The sequence below is a fragment of the Suncus etruscus genome, chromosome 18 (assembly GCF_024139225.1).
Source record: "Suncus etruscus isolate mSunEtr1 chromosome 18, mSunEtr1.pri.cur, whole genome shotgun sequence".
NCBI classification, from domain to species: Eukaryota; Metazoa; Chordata; class Mammalia; order Eulipotyphla; family Soricidae; genus Suncus; species Suncus etruscus.
Window position 1 is genome coordinate 4,409,952 of NC_064865.1, and position 18,709 is coordinate 4,428,660.

At 36.9% G+C, this 18,709-nt stretch overlaps 1 protein-coding gene across 1 annotated transcript in view; it reads right to left on the bottom strand.

Moving 5' to 3' along the window:
* The window catches only part of SUPT3H (SPT3 homolog, SAGA and STAGA complex component), a 507,641-nt gene that overhangs the window by 89,034 nt on the left and 399,898 nt on the right, over nt 1–18,709 (bottom strand). The window lies entirely within an intron of this gene.

Sequence of the window (18,709 nt, forward strand, 5' to 3'; positions counted from 1 at the left end):
TGTGGTTAACAAGTGGTTAGTGATTCTATTTTGGGGGAGCAGGAGATATGCAAAATAAGACCTCCATTTTGTTAATTGATTGGGCTTGGTTAGGCGAAAGACATGTTGTGTTGACTGTTTGTCCTTTATGAACATGTGTTCTCTATTGGATATGCTCAAGAATCACTTCTACGTATCTTAATAGTCTATAAATTACTGACTTATTATGGCCTTCTCAAACCTAATTTATAGTCTCAGAGAAAAGTTATTGAAAGAGACACTAACAGAACCTTGTCCTTCCTCCTGAAAAAGGTGATTTCTAGAAAGTTCTGCATTTTAGAGACATTATAGAAAACTCAAATCTAAATTATTTTATATGTAAGCATGCAGAAATCAATATTTATGGTAGGATAAAACAGTCACATAATAGAAAATGGCATAGTAAGTGTAAAAATTTATTCCTGCAAAGATAGTAAAAATCCATGCTTTTGCATCTCAAAATGCATATTTTACATTTGGAGTGAGAAGAGATGGCTTAAGAGACTTGTTCTGAGGGTCTTGAGACCAAAAATAAAGCAGAATTGGAATCTAGCACTTAGGAATAAATATATTGCCCCTCACCATTTTATTATTTCTACTAGAAATAGTCAATTTCAAAACACAGAATCCTTAATTTATGACATTTTCCTGTTTCCAGGGGAATAGGGAAAATGACAAAAACTGTGGAGCTTTTCTGGAGTTTGAATTCTTTCATTCAAAATGTTTACTTTCAACAGGCTTATTATAGGAAATACATAGTAAAGCATTAAAAAAATCAAGATAATGTTAGGGAAGAGCTGAAGGTTTTAATTTTTAAAATATGAATTCAACTATACTTTTGATTTTTTTAAAAAAGAGAGAAAGTGAATCTAATTTTTTTTTTTAGAAAGACACAACACAAGGTGCAACAAAAATGGTTGCATGGATAACTGCAATTAACTTCAAAACTTTCTTTCCAAATAGCCCGCATACACAGGATTTACTATGGTTGTCAGTCTTTGGGTTCTGGCTGAAATTTCATCAGTTGATTCTGCTGTTATGCAGTTAGTTCTGTCTGGACCAGTATTTTGGAGGATAAGAATTTCATTCCTCTGCATTCTCTCTTTGGGCTCCTTATCATTTCTGGACCATTGGATACTTGTAGATTGTAGCAAATTTTCTAAAAAGGTTTAGAAAATTCTAACTTTACCTCTTAAGATTTTTACAGGTTTAACAGTGTTAAATGAGTTCCTCAGAGAGCCACAAATGATGTGCAGAAATTGATAGAATCTTCCCACACCCCAGGCAAGGACAGCCGAAGGCACTGAATTTGCCTCCTACCACCAGGCTGGCCTTAGAACAACTTCCAAAAGTCCTCCAAGCTGCTTCCAGACCTTGTTGTTTAAAAAGTTTAAAAGCTTACAACTATATTGACATTTTTGACATAACATAATATTTAAAGAATAGGAATGTTTTATATGGAGATAAATGGATGTGGATGTAAGGCTGGATTCACCTTAATGAACATGGCTTGATTGGGCTTAGTTTGAAAAACAACTGTTGACTCAGGGGAAGATCAAGTCTTGGTTAAGTCCACCAGAGAAATGTCCAGATTTAATCTCGTTAAAGTGGACAGAATAAAGCAGTTCTACTCTGACTAAAAAAAGTAGGGTTCCTACCTGGAGATATTGGGGTGGGGCATAAAATAACTATGATATATTATAAAGTAGGCATGATTTATAAACCTATTTTACATACCTGTGCATTTGGGGTCTTATAAAAGTTTCTCAAACAAATAGAATTGTTAATAGAAAATACTTTGGAATCATATGCACTTAGGGCTTCATGTATGCAGAAGCAGACACTCTAGCAGCCTCCTGAGCTACCTTCCTAACCCCAATTTTATTAATAAAAGGGTCACTTTTCAAAGGTCACTTAGCACGGAGAGATAACTCATCACTATTATTTCCTAAAAAGGAGACAGATTACTAGGTTACTGTACATAGTAACAAAGATCCTTGAGTAGTGAAAAATTAATGAGAAAACCAGTGTACAGCTGAACCAGGAATAAAGTCTTCCTGTTCTAAGTCTAAAACAAAGGAATAAATAACTGCATCTAATTAGTAAGAGCAATTTCAGCATATTAGTTCCCATAGGTCTTCTACTTCGAGTCACTGCCTTTCCCTTTCAAGGTAAGGAATTTGTATGTTGTCTGCACAAGGCGATTATGAGAACATCCCATCAGCCATCCTCTCCAAAACAAGCAACTTTAAGGAAAGATTGATGAAGACAGCTCATCTTTATGTCAACTGTGAATTTCTCTCTATTTCTGCTGTGAATGTTTAAACTAAATGGTGTGGGGCCTTCCAGAAACCACATTCTCATGAAAAATTTTGTTTCCCACTTATTCTCTGTCAGCTCATCTGAATGGTTTCCACTTCCGTATCATTATTGACAGAGAAAAATTCAGACTTACCAGAAAGACCTAGGGCCATCTTATACTACTGAAAAGTGTAAATGAAGTGTAATTAAGAATCACGCTTTCTTAAAAAAAACACACACAAAGGAGCATAAAACACCTTCTATATGCTACAACACAAGCTTCTAAAATCTGTTTTATTAATAATTCTATTTGTTTGAGAAAGTTTGGCAAGACCCTGAGTACACAGGTATACAAAATAGGCTTACAAAACATACCAACTTTATAATAAACCATAGGTTAATTTATGTGACACAATCAATTATGTCATCCATATAGGTCATGACTCACAGTTTAAGAAGGCTATTTATTAGATCAACTAACCTGTTATTTTTTTTATGTCATCAACCTCTGTTCTCAACAACTAGTTCTTCCTATGAGAATAGGCTGGAAACAATCAGGTATTCTAGTATCACTCTAAGTAACTAAAAATATATTTCGTTTTAAAAAATTATTTAAACACCATGGTTACAAGGTTGCTCATAATACAACTTTTTTCCTCACAGACAAAGCTGTTCATGACTGAGGTGCAGTCAGATGATGTTCAATAACCTTCACCAGTACGTATTTTCTGCCACCCAATGTCCCCAAGTTTATCATTCTGAGGCTTTTTGAAAAATCAAGGATCAGACTAGCTTCCATTTCTTTATATTTGATTTAGTTTAGCTCCAAATTGTGACCTAATACTAGAACTCCAATACATTTTGCAGATTAAACAGATTCTATCTCTTGCACTGGGCACTGATGGGAAAACGTGGACACTTTCAGAAGAAGTATTTTTTCCTTTATCTTATCAGCATATAAGTAACCTAAATATTTGAATCTCAGATTGGTGTATTTTATTTTATTGATCATCATCAGCTTCACATTTTAAGGAATATAAGCAAAAGATATATGGTACTTAAAAAGTAAAACAGCATAAAATTTCTCTTATATATGTAATAAAAAGAAATCCAAACAATGCCTTCCTTGTATGCTGTGCATACTGGATTGATTCCTGGCATTACATATGGTTCCCTGATCACAGCCATGGGGTACAGACACAGGAACAGCCCCATAAGCTTCATGGGGTGGGTCCTACACACCCCAAAACTAGCACACCCAAACCCCAACTAGTAAGCCCATGGATACAGAGAATTGTGGTGGTTAAAGGTAGGTGCAGTAGTGGAAGAAATAGGTAAATGTGGATCAAAACATAAAAAAAAATACAAGAAAACCAATAAGTTTTAAAGTTATTTTAAAGTCAATAATTTTCCCCTTTTGCAGGCAATAATACTAATTGCAAAAAAGGGTACTTTTTAAAAATAACAATAATACATTGTACTTTTCCTGCCTACTGTGAAAAACAATCTAAAGTTAGTTACTTATTTTTTTTTCTCTGCATTCAGTAACAATAAATGCTATGAGGATGTTCAACTTCCTAGAACCTAGGAATTTGCATTTGGAAAAACCATGTAACTTTTGTCCTGTATGACCATAGTGACAGATATGAAAAAAGAATCTATTTGCTGGCATGAGGATATGTCAAGAGGGCCCAAAGAGGTACTGAAGCGAGCTGGAACATGATGAGGAATGAACAGGGTCTCCTCTGCTGCATGTTATTGATACAATCTAGTTCTTGTTCAAAACTGAATCTTAAACAGACTCAGCTCCTCCCTATCTAACTTTCAGCCTTCTACAAGATCTCTTATTAGATATATCTAGGTACCAGGTACTTGATTTTGAGTTGGAAACAAAGATAAGTAGAACAGTTCCCAATTTTCTGGGGAATTGAAAATTACATTGAAATAAGACATTCATGTGAACAAATCATTACAGTTCTAAGTGGTTAGAAATAGGAACAAGATATGAAATACAGGGGAAGCATACTGCTTGCCTAAGAAAGAAAATAATTGTGCCACAAAACACATCCTGCCATTCCAAGTAAAACACAACTGTGCATATGTTATTTGTGCTATAAGTTTGATTAATAAGATATAACTATAATTAAGATTGCTATAGATAAGATTACATTCCCCCTCTCCAGCCCAGACTTAAGATTTTTTTATTATTATTTTTATTTTAATTATGACAACAAAGATGCAAAGAAAGAGGACAGGGTAAAGTTACAGTGGAAGCCCAATCACCCATAAACAAAATTCACGGTATTCCCATCAATGATATCCCAGCCTTGAACTTTCAGCCAAAGAACATTGAGAAAAACAAAACTAAACCCATGTACAATACAATTACTTTGTCCCTCAAATCCCCAGTTGTAGTACATACTATTTCTTAGCAGCACACAATATAATCTAAAGACATTAGACTTATGTAACTCCTTAAACATTGAGGGGAAAGTACATTTCTCTAGTTCCATGCACATGCTTACTAGTTTAAGTTAACCTCAAAAGTTTTAGTGGGTTGTTTTTCTTAAGGATTGGCGTCAAGGGAACTTGGTAAAAAACGGTATTAAAGTGGCATTTGTTTGCATAGGCCCACCAAAACATAAGGGACATAGAAAGACAAATTATGGTCTAAATACAAGGAGACCCTACCCCTGAAGTTTCCTGGCACAGGACTGACTCTAGGCTCCAGGCAAACTAGTTTGTCCAATTCAAGTCATCGTCTTTAGTGGCAATACACCTCCATTCCTCACATAGTCTCTGTTGTTGGTATCATGCTTCTGTATTAAAGATCCTGGAGTCTGCATATCCCATATTGCAGTCAGGATGGTGCAGAGCATGCTCTCGTTTCACCTCACACTTAAGGGGCACTAGAGAGAACCATGTCCTGTAGAGCAGGTCATTGTTGTTGTCAAGTCTTCTCAGTGTAAACGGAAGTCTCTTTTTAGGGGGTCGATGTCAGACCCTTGGTAGTGTCTTTCCTGGTAGAGGACTGCTTCCAGCTGTTGCTATAAAAGACCTTGGATGTTTCGTAGATAGCTTGCCTGGTTCCGGCGTGAATGGAGGATTCCCATTCTTCTGAGGCCTGTGCCAGGTCATTATATCAATGTTCAGGGTGTAAGGTACATTGTACTGAGATTTATTAGATAAGGACTTATCTGTATGTATGGTGTTTTCCCATTTTAATGTGTCTATGCAAACAAGGATCAATGCCATGAAGCATTATTGGTGCATCTGGAGGCAATAGGAATAAGACCAGCAATTTCCATGACATAGTTCAATCATAGGCATCAAACTGAGGGACAGTTCCAACAACAATCCTTACTATACAGCTTACAAAGAAAAGACAAGATGAAAAGTGGATAGAAACATCATGGTAGAAAAATATATAGAAAGTTACATCAGTTAAAGAAAATACCCATAAAATATTCAAAAGATATATGTGTTCAATATGTGTTCAATTTGTGTCCTTCTAAATAGTTCTGGGATTTGGTAGAACTACTGTATGTCTTAGGTCAGAGATTAAAACTATGTGTTACTAAAGTTAAGAAGGATAAATCTGGGGTACTGATGGTTGGGAGGAGCAAATGTTCTCGCGGGGCTAGCGCCCCCACGCGGTTTGCAAAATGTAAACTGGTATGAAATTTCCAGTGACAGCCTGAGTATAGCTGAGCAGCTATCTGACACCCACCTGATCAAACTCCACCCCCTAAGCCCCACCCTAGGCCAGTGTCCAGGCCTGGCCTGGGAGTGGGAAAAACCCAGGGTGCCCCGTCAACTCCTACCAGGAACCCACCTGGAGATCCAGAGGAATGGGGGAGAGGGGGGTCGGGTGACCCAGGTCCAGCCCCCCCTGACCCTAGGCCGGACCAAAAGGCCGCTGGCCCATGGGGAGGCCTGCCAGCTGCCCGTCCGTGCCGGCTAAAAATCCTGCTCCAGCCAGACTTAAGATTTTATTCTTACTGTGACCCTCCCTGATTCTTACTCTAACTTTAACTTTTTTTTTTTTTTTTGGTTTTTGGGCCACACCCGGCGATGCTCAGGGGTTACTCCTGGCTCTATGCTCAGAAATCACTCCTGGGATGCTGGGATTCGAACCACCATTGGTCCTGGGTCAGCGCTTGCAAGGCAAACGCGCTACCGCCGTGCTATCACTCCGGTCCCTCTAATTTTAACTTTTATGTAAAAGAAAATAAAATTTCCATGGTAGGAACTGTCAGCAAGATACCTTGCTTTTCTCTGCCAAGAAATACCTGAAGAGCTACAAAAAGACTAAAAACAGTTCTGAGGGCTGTCCTGCACTACAACAGAAAAGCTGCAGAGAAAAATGCAGGCAATTTTTTGAGGAATCTCCATATTGTTTTCCATAAAGGCTGGACTAGAAAGCATCTCCACCAGTAGTGAATGAGAATTCCTTTCTCTTCACATCCCCACCAGGACTGATTGTTTGTGTGTGTGTGTGTGTGTGTGTGTGTGTGTGTGTGTGTGTGTGTGTGCGTGCGCGTGCATGCGCACGTGATGTGTACCAGTCTCAGTGGCATGAGATGGTATGTCATTGTTGTTTTGGTTTGTATTCTCTTATGATTAGTAATGTGGAACATTTTTTCATGTGCCTTTTGGCCATTTGTATTTCTTTGAGAAATTGTTCATTTCTTCTCCCCATTATTTGATGGGGTCAGATTTTTTTTTCTTGTTAAGTTCTGCCAGTAACTTGTATATTTTAGATATTAGCCTCTTATCTGATGGGTATTGGGCGAACAGCTTCTCCCATTCTGTGGGTGCCCTTTGTATTCTAGTCACTATTTCTTTTTATGTACTGAAGCATCTAGCTTAATATATTCCCATCTGTTTATCACTGCTTCCACTTGTTTGGACAGTGCTGTTTCCTCCTTGAAGCTGCCTTTGGTCTCAATGCCATGGATATCAAGGTCTTTAATCCATTTGAATTTGAGTGGCAATTGAGCTCCTATATGATCCAGCTATACCATTCCTAGGAACACAAAAATACAATACAAAAATGCTTTCCTCACACTTATATTCATTGCAATGCCATTTATAATATTCAGACTCTGAAAACAACCAAGATGCCCTTCCACATATGAATGGCTAAAGAAACTGTGGTACATATACACTATGGAATATTATGTAGCTGTCAGGAGAGATGAAGTCATGAAGTTTTCCTATACATGGATGCACATGGAATCTATTATGCTTAGTGAAATAAGTCAGAGGGAGAGATAGATATAATAGTCTCACTTATCTATGGGTTCTAAGAATAAAAGACATTATTGTAATAATGCCCAAAGGAAATTGAGATGAGGGCTGGAAGGACTGGCTCACCGCAAAGAGTGGTGAGTGCAGTTAGAGAAATAACTACACTGACAACTACCATGACAATGTCAATGAGTGAGAGAAGTAGAATGCCTGTCTTGGAATACAATGGGGGAGTGGGAAGAAGAGGGAGATGGGGGACATTGGTGATGGAAATGTTGTACTGGTGAAGGGGGGGCTGTTCTTTTTATGACTGAAACCCAACTACAATCATGTTTATAATCAGGTGCTTAAATAAAGATATTATAGAATAAAAAATAAAAACAAGGCAACATTTTAATTCCTCATCCAAAGCAGCTCAATGCAAAAAGGAATTCTTCAGAATTTCAACCTCTGGAAAAGGAGAGCAAGAGTTTTCACCAATAATAAACTCATAAGGACCCCTAGAGTCCCCTTTTTTTCTTTCTTCATTGGGGCTGGAGCAGTCACTGCAGTGAGACCAGTCTCCACAGGCTCCACTGGTTGCATTCAGGTATTAGGACACCACTTAGCCTTGTCATGCAAAGGACTAAAGTGATCATTATTATCTGTGATGCACCTCCAGGGCTCTGAGTCTTGGCTTGGTTTTGCAACCGTAAGGGCTTGAGGTGTTAGATTCCATGACTGACACCTCTTTTGCTGTGCGTCTACAGATGCTGCTGTATATCAGTCCTGGTAAACTAAACACTCAAGAACTTCCTCACATAGGCAAAGAACTAAGACCTCAAACTCCCACCCACACCGATTAGTTCCAATTGAAGCATTCTCTAGTATGATATTGATTCTGTGTGAAATCACAAGGAAAAAAATTGGGATTTCAGAGAAACAAACAAAACATGGTTTCTTTTTTTTTTTTTCCTTTAGCCGCCGCCCAAAACATGGTTTCTCTCTCTGTGTGTGTGTGTGTGTGTGTGTGTGTGTGTGTGTGTGTGTGCGCGCGCGCGCACGTGTGCAGTAGATGAAAGGCCTTCTAACAATATATCTTAGTTTTAAATCTCAAATTTTCATTTTTATGCCATACCCAGTAGTGCTTAAGGCTCATTCCTGGGCCTATGCTCAGTGATAACTTCTGGCAGAAGGATAGCTGGGGATTGAACCTGGGTCAGCTGTGCGCAAGGCTTGCTGTACTATACCTACGGATCTTCTAAGAACATATCTTAGAAGTTACATATTGAATTGCAAGTCCTCACACTGAGACTATAAATGCATTTGTTCAGCAAACAGGTGGAGAATTGTCATGAGTCAATCCAAAGACAAATGTTTTGTCTCTATGGCCTCAAATGTACATTTCTCGTCTACTGAGAATGTCCTACTTGTAAAATATATGAAACTGAAATTTGGGAGGGAGGAGATGGCTAAAAGTCATGCCGGAGCTCCAGGTTTGGTGGCTGGCACTACAAAAACCTGAAGTCTGTAAGTGAGGGAGGTGGGAAAACTTCTCTGCAGAATGTTGTTGGCTTTTTTTGGGACAACCCTGAACTTCAAATTAAAAAATTAAGTTCTTGTTCCATACATACAGCCATGCTATTTAAACTTGTTCAACACTGATTTTAGCAAGTCTCTAAAGTTCCTAGTCTGTGCCTGGTGGTCCCAAGAGCACAAAGATGAGGAACACAGGCTGAGTAGTTGCTGAATTTTCCAATTTAATGCTAATGTTTTAACTACCACCAGGAAAATGCATTGAGGCCATTCTCCAAGGTGGGAAGGAGGGAGAAAACAAGGTAACTTCTTATTTGCTTTTCTGTTTTTAATCATAACATTTAATTTCAAATAACATTTAAAAGAGCATGAGATTTGTATGTTTCTTAAAGCATGGAGGGGCAGGAAAATGCTGATACATGGTTTTATGGTTTATGAGGTACAGTTATATCCATATCTAATTTAGTCTTACCACAGCTAGTAAAAAATGTCTTCTTCTGAAGTGTAGTGTTAGAAATCAAAATATTAGGCCTGTATTCTTCTCATTACATTACCTTCTATTTTACATAAAAAAGGAAAACACCCTCCCCATAAAACTGGAATAATTAATTTTATCCAGGTTATGAGACACACAAATTCCCTTTAGTCCCAAGAAACTAATTTCTAGCTAAATATCCCTAATGGACAGCTAAAATTTTTATTTCAAATTTAAAATAGATCAGTCTGGTAGAATACTTCAGAGTGTACAAACGGATCTGGGATCTAAATCATTTTCCATTTGGAGGCTTTCTTAATTAATGCTTATTTTCTAAACTAATTTTGAGAATAGCATATGGAGAAAGAAACACATGGGGAACATTAAAAATAGCAGGTAGCCTGGCTCAAATTCTTCAGAATCAATGGAACTGAGTGAAATTAAGGCTCTGGAATGTTTTCAAAGCAATCCAGGTGATGGGGACACAGAGTGGGGTGTGTGTTTGTGTGTGTTTGTGTGTGAGTGGGGTGCATGTTTGTGTGTGTTTGTGTGTGTGTGTGTGTGTGTGTGTGTGTGCTAGATGAGACGCAGAATGGTTTTGTCAACAAATGGAACATGTTCAGGAGCTGGAGTGATAGTACAGCCTTGTACGCTGCTGACCCTGGTTCTATTCCAAGCATCCCATATGGTCCTGAGCCTGCCAGGAGTGATCTTTGAGTGCAGTGTCAAGTACGGCCTGCTGAGTGTGTTCCCAAAATCCAAATAAATAAATGAATGGAGCTTTTTTTCAGAATTGGTCATAAACAATATTTCTTAGTGGAACTCTGATTTTGACACTTAATAACAGAAGTTAGCTTAAAAATCATGCTTTTTTGCCCAAACAGCAAATGGGTAATTTGTATCTCTCATAAGCCATGTGTGGATCAGTGTTGTTCTTTCTTTCCAGAATTATCATTACTGAGTACGGTCTACTAGCATAATAAAAAAGAAATTTAATTCTATAATGTAAAAGAAATTTGGAAATAAATCCTTCTAAATAAAGCTCAAGAAGTAGTTAATCTAGAATCAAGGAAGACTAGAATTGTGGAACTAAAAAATATCTTTGGATATTCCAAATATCCAATTTGGAATATTTAGTCCAATTCCTAAAGTAACTGATGAAAAACTAATGACCCAAGATGGTGACCTCTCCTTGCTCACCTGGGGATAGCCCAGGATTTTGAATTCAGTTTAATGATTTTTATAGATGGCTTTTTTTTTTTTTTTTGCTTAAAGCTATGTGTTTAGCTTCTCTGACCTTAATGGGGAAAACAGATGAGGAGAAATAAATTGTTTTTCCTCATTAAGAGCCCTTGGGAGCAAAACAAAAGTGAAGGAACAAGGGAGAAGTGTGTGTGTGGGGGAACCTAGTGATGTCCAAAACAGGGCAGCTGAGTAGTAAGAACAAGAGAGACCATTATGAGTTTTCAGTTGTATTTCTGGTTCTTCTGCCCTATGATTAATTTTCCCTTGGAGAACCACATCACTTCTCTGAGTGTCCCAAATAATAATTTAATAAATGAAAAAAAAACCAAATAATTTAGATCTACTTAATCACAAGATTCTGTAGCAAAAGTATTTAGGTTTAGGAACTTCATGAGGTGGAATTAGAAAGGTGGTGCTCAGCATCAGCTTTAGGCCCAACAACTATCTACCTTATTTTGACCTATTTGGAATTGGCCAAATTGGGTTAAATCCATTTAACAACAAAAACATCAGGCTTATGCTTTCGTTTTTCTCCTAAGCTATCGTTAACACACAAGTAACTATCTGTACAGCAGAGTGTGTTTCGGATGGTTTGTGGTCACTGAATTCTTCTTCATCCCACAGGCATCAAGAGAGCATTGATAGGCACAAGTGCTCTAGCTACTGCATGGCTTTGTTGCAGGAGAAGATAAGGGAGGTAATGGGTACACCAAGTTTTCACTTGTCTGAACTTAATAGGTCAGAGTAGGTAAGTAAGTAAGTGTTTGATTCACTGGGATATGCTGGGACTTAAGGTAAAGTATCTCTTCCTAATTTTATGTCAAAATGCTATTTCACAAGACATGGTTGGCTTTTCTCTCTGACAACCACATTGGTAACGATATCAAGATATCTCAAATTCCTGAACCGGAGAGATAGTATGAAAGTAGGGCGTTTGCCTTGCAAGGAGAAGGATGGTGGTTCGAATCCCCGCATCCCATATGGTCCCCCGAGCCTGCCAGGAGCGATTTCTAAGCATAGAGCCAGGAGTAACTCCTGAGCGCTGCTGGGTGTGACCCCAAAACAAAAAACAAAAAACAAAAGATATCTCAAATTCCATTGCCCAAAGGTGACCCGTGGCTTCACTGGGCCAGTCTCAATTCTCCACCAGTCCCCCTCCATTTTGCCTAAGGAGATGATAGTACTCTGAGACACATATTGTTTTGCTTTAATGCAAATCTCTGAAACTCTGGAACTTTATATCAAAGCTATGCAATAACTTTTTAAAAGATTAAAATATGCCCTCCTTTTTGTTGCCCTTGTGCCTGCGTGTGGGCAAGGGATTTAATTACAATGAATAAAACGGAATGGTGGTCTAAGATTCCTAAAATCAAAGTGGGAATCATGACTGAATTTCATTAGCAAACATAAATACAAAAAGGCACATCTTGTTTGTACCAGTGCCATGTGATTTTTACCCCTTTTGATAATTTCATTCTAAATGATATTTTGGAGAATTTAAATTGAACCATATGATGTATAGCACTGGAACATGTAAAGCTCTTCATTAAACATGTTCTTTTTTTATACTTTCTTGTGTTATCAATATCCTATGAAAATCATGGAGGGTGTTTGTCAGACATGGAACCCTGATTTAAGAATGGAGGGAGTCCTGTTTTTTAAGCAAAAGTCTTCTCTGACTAGCAGAATGGGGAGAGAAAGAAGGTAGATGTAACATTTATTCTCCTTCTATTACATCATTGGGGTCTCTAATACTCGAGGAACATAACATTTTGTGGATGCATTTCTCTAAGTTTGTCTTATTCTTATCATTTTAGCATTCTGTGTATAAAATCTCAAAATTAAAAGTACCACTATAACTTCTAATTACTGAAATTATTTCAGTCAGATACGAGAGATATTAACAATTTTGTTTTGAGGCAAAATAACTATGTGGCTGATACCAGCACATTGCATTTTAGGGAAAAATGGTATTTGGGGAATGTTATTTTTAACAATTTTGTATACTAAAAATGAGCTATTTCTACATATAAACCACCTTTCAAGACATTACTGCACTTTAATCATTTATGATTAATAACAATTTAGTGCTAATAAGATCAAACTATTCTTCAGCTACCATATATATTTTAATTTTTGACCACACCCCATGACGCTCAGGGATTACTCCTGGCTATCCGCTTAGAAATCGCTCCTGGCTTGGGGGACCATATGGGACGCCGGGGGATCAAACTGCGGTCTGTCCTGGGTCAGTAGCATGCAAGACAAACATCCTATCACAGTGCCAAAGCTCTAGCTCCCAGCTACCTTAAAGTATAGCCAATTTATATATGTCTGAAATTATTAATTACAAATACATATTCATATGAACAGTCTCAAAATGGCAAGAGTTAGTAACCCACTGTCTCCATTTGGAGGGGTTCAAGTCCAACAACAGTTAATTCTTATTTTTCTTGTTTAAGCCAAAGACTCAAGAGGGCAGGAACCCAGTTTTGATGGTCCAGAGTATAAGGCAGCAATGACAAGTGTCCATCATTCAGTGCATGAGGGTAAAGGACTAGCAATTGCTTAATTCTTCTGAGCAATGAGAAATTTTACTGTATTTCCTCTGAGAGCAGAAGCTGGGATATTCTCAGCCCCTAAAAACTCGATTTAGGATACACACATATATTTCCCAAGGGAATGATTGTTAAGAAAAAAAAATGAGTGGAAACAATAATTGGTGCCTCGATTAATTCTCAATTACCACTGCAAACATTTCTAATAGGTGGTTAAAAAATAAAAACAATCTCTTTGTATACCAGAAAAGATATTGCAGACATGTAGCTAATAAATAAAATGAAATAGTTTCCTATATGCCAGAAACAAAAAGTTGACTTTGGAATTAAAACCATATTGCCAATTATACTAGTACACCTCAAAAAGAAATACTTAGGTATAAAGCTAATAAAATGTTTATAATATATAGGAGAATAATGCCAAAATCCCATGAAAGAAATTAAAAAGCACTAAATAAATGAAGTAAAAATTGTTATACCCATGAAGTGAACTTCCTTATTTGCCAGAGTAAGAAAATTGAAGCAATCTAAATCAACAAGGTAAAATTGTTTCATTGGATATAGACAGTTTTAGTTGAAAATGTTTGTTTAAGGAGTTACATAAGTCTAATGTCTTTAGATTATATTGTGTGCTGCTAAGAAACAGTATGTACTACAACTGGGGATTTGAGGGACAAAGTAATTGTATTGTACATGGGTTTAGTTTTGTTTTTCTTAATGTTCTTTGGCTGAAAGTTCAAGGCTGGGATATCATCGATGGGAATACCGTGAATTTTGTTTATGGGTGATTGGGCGTCCACTGTAACTTTACCCTTTCCTCTTTCTTTGCATCTTTGTTGTCATAATTAAAATTAAAAAAAACAAAACAAAAAAAACAAAAAAATAAGAAAATGTTTCTAAGTGGCTAGAGAGATAGCACACTGAGGAAGATGCTTACATTGCATGCCACTGACCCAGGTTCAATGCTGGGCACTGCATATGTTCTCCAGAGCCCTGCCAGGAATGATCCTTGAGCACAAAGTCAGGAGTAAACACAGAGTAAACACATACACATAAACACATATTGTGAAAATTGCAATTAATAATGTTTATGCACATAACATACATTTTATTCTTTATACTATTTATTGTGTGGCAATCTTGTGCAGTTTGTTTTCAGTCATTAACAATGACAAGATTAAAAAAAACCACATTGTGTTAGTAGCTTTTGCCACATCAAAAAACCCACCAGCAATAGTTGTTTATCACTAGTTCAGAGGTCCATTTGGGATGTAAAATCATTTCTAATTAAGGCTCTTAAGAAGTCATTGAAGACAATGATTACTAACTTTAGAACACCTGAAGGTCAAGGGTAAGCCCCAGGGTTAGTGGTAGAGCTATCTTGTAAGGATGGAGCCTCAAGTTTGATCTTTGGGACTGCCCCATGTTTTGAATGTGATTTGAAGGGCACTGCCATCTGTGATCCTTTGTGTGGCAACAAGTATGTGGGAACACCACAACCAAGTGTGAGATCCAAGGCAAGCACTGAAAACAAGTCATTGAAATAACAGGGGAGAGGAGAGGTGAGGAGAGGGAGAGGGAGAGGGAGTGGGAGAGAGGAGAGAGAGGAGAGAGAGAGTGAGAGAGGAGAGGAAAGAGGAGAGAGAGGAGAGGAGAGAGAGGAGAGAGAGAAAGAGAGAGAGATATATGCTGAGATAGTGTGGTAAGAATGCCAGGGTGTATTAACTATATATAAGGCAGGTAATTGACAAGGCATTTATTGATAATATATTATTCACTCATTCATTTACTTATTCAGCAATACAGAAAGCAAGATGTAGTGGACTCAGCAGTGATCACAGATGTGGTTTCCATCCTCTGTGTACCTTGTTTAATGAGGGAGAAATAGTGAATATAATGGATGAAAATAATAGGATTAAAAATGAGAATATAACATATATAAAATAACAGTTCCATATAAAAGGGAGCAGAAGTGCATGGAGGTGATCAAGGAAGGCTCCTGAAAGAAAAAAATTCAGCTGAGACCTGAGTAAGTATAGGGGAGAGTGTATCAGAAAAAAAAAGTGTCTTGGAAAAGAATCATGGAGGAAGTGCTTGACCAAGCTTATTTACAAATTTTAGGCTATTGGCTATGATTTCCATACAACTTAAATTTAAACCCAAGGCACTAACTCACACACAGAGGTTCATCAAAACTAAGATAAGAAATGCCCATAGTGTTTGACAAATTATTTGAAATCATCGCTTTATAGCAAAAATATACTTGGCGAATTACATTGGAATTTTCTGAGGTCTTCATGTCTGGCATGTAAGGTTAGAGGTTGTCATTTCATCTTTAAAAGAAGTGAAAAATGAAACCAATGGAAAGATTAACAACTCTAATTATATCCAGGAATGAAAGGAGGTCACAGGGAAAAGTTCTTCTCCTAAAAATGGAGAGACAGAAACACTGAGAACTAGAACTTAAGGGAGAATAAGTCTACAAGCAGGAATCTCTGCAGGAATAAGTGCCAAGGCAGAGAAACCTGAAGTGTCATACACTAACTGCTAGAAGCTCAGAATGGACCAATCTGAGTGTTAGGGGACTCAGATACGTTTTTGTGGGTTTTAACTCCTGGAGCTCTACTAGAGTTCCACAATGAATAAATATCACCAAAAAATGTTCTTAAGCTGAGAAGAGGGAGAAAAGAAAAAAATTAAAACACTGTGAAATATATTTGAGAATTCTGTTCTTTCTAACAGTTTGCTTCCTGGGAAACATTAACAAAAACTTATTCTACTGGGATTTTACTAGAGCCTAAAAGACCTGGGAAAAGAGAAATACTTTAATTGAATATGCCATCCTCTATCCTTTTTTACATGATAGGTGGGAAGAGAAGAATGGATGGATGGCAAGGAAGTAGGAAGCATTTCTTAAATTCACAACCTAGAGATGGAGGTTCATATATCATAGGGTTGACATCATAAAGTCAGATCATAGGGCAACAGCATGGTTCTCCTCTCATTCAATTTTAGTATCACATTAATAAATTTATAGAAGTTCCTTCTACCTAGAACACCATGTGTCTGGCTAATAAGACAAAACTACAAGCTAAAAGTTAAAAAATATACAGTTTGAAGAGAGAGCAGGCATCTAAATCTGCTAAACTGAATAGGATTTTGGCATTAAAAATTTGGGTATTTAAGCCAATGATTAAGATGTAGGAGCAATGGTGGATAAAGAATATTGCATGCAGGTACAGAATAAAAATATACACAGAGATAGAAATCCTAAGAAAATTTATTTAAAAGCAATGATGGGAATAAACATTGTTATAAGAAATGAAGAACTCTTCCTTGGGGCTTATTTTTTTCTATTAAAAATTTTTATTTTGACCAAAGTGGCTTACAAATCATTCACAGTAGTATTTTAGGTACATAGTGACATTGAATCAGGGGCATTTCCACCACCAATGTTGTCCTCCCTCTACCCCTGTTTCCAGTATGCATCCCATATCACCCCTCCTTTGCTCCCGGGTGGCTAGTATAAGTGGTCCCTTCTGTGTCTAGCTTGTAGTTGGCTTTAGATTTGATGTTCAAGTCTGACCGTTTTTTATTTCTACTCAATTAGTAGACTGGATAAGGAAAAAAAAAACTGATTTTGTGGATGTAACAATAAAAATCTCTGAAATTTAAAGCAAAGACTACAAAGACTGGATGAAGTGAGACAGAAAATTTAAAAACTTTGAATCAGTTACATGTGGTATAATATTTGCACAATGGGAATATCAGAAGAAGGTACAGAAAATAAAATTATTTGAAAAAAAAAAAAAGGACTAAGAAGTTCTCCAAATTAATGCTAGATATCACACCACAGATCAAGGTTGCTCAAAGCATACAAATCAAGATATAGTGGGAAAAAAAAAAACACACCCCAAAGTGAAACAGAACCAAACTGCTCAAAATAAAACAAGAACCTCCCCGTCACTCCAAAATCAAATAAAATACAAAGACTTAATCTAGGTGTATCATATTCTAACTACAAAACAAAATCAAAGATAAAATTTTAAAGATTTCCAAGAATAGAAGGCACTTTTACAACTGAGAAGGAAGAGTAAGAATGACAGCTGACTTCTCAGAAACCACATAAGCCAAAAAGGAGTTGAGTGAAATAAAGTTTTGTGAGAAAAATAAAACACCAAACTAGAATTCTGTACTTATAATTCTTTAAAAATAAAGGAGAAAAAAACCCGAGGTTTGTTTTTGGTTGATTTAATTGTTTTATGTTTTTCCATAAAGTATAAAAGAAATTTTTAGGGCCCGGAGAGATAGCACAGGGGCGTTTGTTTGCCTTGCAATCAGCCGATTCAGGACCAAAGGTGGTTGGTTCGAATCCCGGTGTCCCATATGGTCCATCGTGCCTGCCAGGAGCTATTTCTGAGCAGACAGCCAGGAGTAACCCCTGAGCACCGCCGGGTGTGGCCCAACCCCCACCCCCCAAAAAAAGAAATTTTTAGATTGAGGTCAAATTCCTGAATCAATATTAAAGAAAAAGTGAGAGTATAACATAACTTTCAAGTTTGTTATCTGTTAAGCTTGTTCAAAATAACCAAAATTTTGTTGCATATTTAGTAATCTGTTATGTATACTTATGTCAAAATGAAATAAAGTGACAAATAGAATAGGAAGGAGGAATTTGATTATTTTGATATCCAAAAAGATATATTATTGGTAAAGTGGTATAATATTATTGAAATATCTGAATGGACTTGGATGAGCTGCAATGTGTATTGTAAACTCTTAAATTATTTAAAAATATAACTGATCTATTATGAGAGGTACAAAAATGAATTTAAGATATTCAATTAAAAGCACAGATCCAGGTATAAGCATGGACACCACTAGTTGTGACCTTGAAAAACAAAAACAAACAAGTAAAACCTCCCATGAAATCCAAAAGAAAGTCGGAAGACAAAATATGGCAAAGAAGGCAAAAATACAAAATAGAAATAGCAATAAATATTAATTTAATTATAGGAATAATCATTTTGCATGTCATAATCTGAATCAATCAAGAATGAATTAAAAACAAAAACTAACAGTTCAACTTGTCTATGAGAACATAATTTTATCTATAAAGAGCCACATCTAGATTAAAAGCAAATAGGTCATGAAATTTTCCTATACACAGATATACATGAAATCTATAATGCTGAGTGAAATAAGTCAGAGGGGGAGAGAGAGAGAGAGAGAGAGAGAGAGAGAGAGAGAGAGAGAGAGAGAGAGAGAGAGAGAGAGAGAGAGAGAGAGAGAGAGAGAGAGAGAAACAGAGAGAGAGAGAGAAACAGAGAGAGACAGAGAGAGA